The 1,456-nt window shown below is 29.5% G+C and overlaps 1 pseudogene; it reads left to right on the top strand.

The window, feature by feature from the left end:
• Positions 1-514: 514 nt before the first annotated feature.
• On the top strand, positions 515-1,204 carry LOC126767390 (uncharacterized; annotated as a pseudogene).
• Positions 1,205-1,456: the final 252 nt, after the last annotated feature.

Below are 1,456 nucleotides of genomic sequence, written 5' to 3'. Positions count from 1 at the left end.
TTTCTCTTGCAATTCATTTGTCACTTATTCGCAATCAAAAAAATCTAACAATCAAGCCCGGCAAAAAAAAAAAGCGCATGCAGCGCCAAATACAAGCAATCTTTATTCCCAAAGATTTAAAAGCGAGATCTCCCTGAAAGGAGGAATGAAGGAATCCTCCCTATTGACCTTTTTAGGAGTGCAGGGAGGATTTTTTTTAATTTTGTTCTTATATTGTGTTTTTTTTTATATTTTATTTAGTGTTGACCTCCTTTTGTCATCTTTTAGGAGCAAAGTTTTTATACTTCTATTGTGATTTTACTTCATTTTAGTATTGATCTCCTTTGTCCTCCTTTAGGAGCAATAAAGGAGATTTTTAAAAGTTTAAATCGTATTTTGATTCAAAAAATTACAATTTAACGGGAAATAATAACTGTTATTTTTGTCTTCAAGCAATTGTTCATTTCAACTTTGTTTTTTAAATTGCAGACGTAAGTGTTTTATACAGTATTAAAAGTTTTAAATTGATAATTAAATGTACTCTAAAAGGCATTTAAAACGCCTAGTGAATAAATAATTAAATAATTTATGCAAAAAACAAAATAATAATACACAAAATGAAAATGATGTGAAAAGTGTTAATGAAATTGAAAGTGATACAAGCTCTAAAGAAGTTTTGAAGTTGAATAGTGTACAGGCTGGAAAGAAGCATTTTGTTTAAGCTGAACCACTTTCAAAACAGTTAGTCATTTGGAGCAGAACACTATACTCCCTGGAGCGGATTGTTGACATATTGCAACCGAAGAAGATTGAATAAATGATATTTCCTATTAAAAACATGAATGATTTAGCATCTACAGAGTCCTTGCTTTTGAATAAGCTTGAGGCAGAAATTGTGAGTATGATAAAATACATTTGATAAGATGTTACTAAACAATTTGAGTTTATTATAGGTGGCGTATCTGAAGCAAAAATTTTCAAAGAGACCCCTATCAAAAATTTTGATGAAGTGATTATGAGTCCCTGGTTTTAAAAAGTGAATTGGATGGAGCCAAAAGTTTCTTTACGGTAATACATAATTTCAATTTCATGTCTTCTAATTTTTAACAAGTTTAATTTTTAGAGGCCTTAAAAGATGATTACTCATACCCTGATTTTGAGGCAAAGATCCAAAAGGCATTTTCTCAAACGTAAAAAGGCTCAGTTCTACAGGAACACTTATAATATAAAAAATAATAAATTTCATGTACATTCATTTAATTAAAAAACTTTAATAAAAAAATAAAATTATCAAAAATTAGTTTTTGTTAAAATAATTGCAGGTTGAAAATAATATAGTTTATCATAGAGATCTCCTATATCAGAGATGTCCTTTGCAGAGATCTCCTATGTTATAATCATAGAGATCTCCATTAGAGTAATCATAGAGATCTCCCCATTAGGAGGTTAGTGGAGTACTGCACCAATGACATGCTAT

The sequence above is a fragment of the Bactrocera neohumeralis genome, unplaced genomic scaffold (genome assembly GCF_024586455.1).
Source record: "Bactrocera neohumeralis isolate Rockhampton unplaced genomic scaffold, APGP_CSIRO_Bneo_wtdbg2-racon-allhic-juicebox.fasta_v2 ctg5905, whole genome shotgun sequence".
Classification (NCBI taxonomy): Eukaryota; Metazoa; Arthropoda; class Insecta; order Diptera; family Tephritidae; genus Bactrocera; species Bactrocera neohumeralis.
Note: the sequence above shows the minus strand (reverse complement) of the source record. Positions and strands in the feature narration are given on the sequence as shown.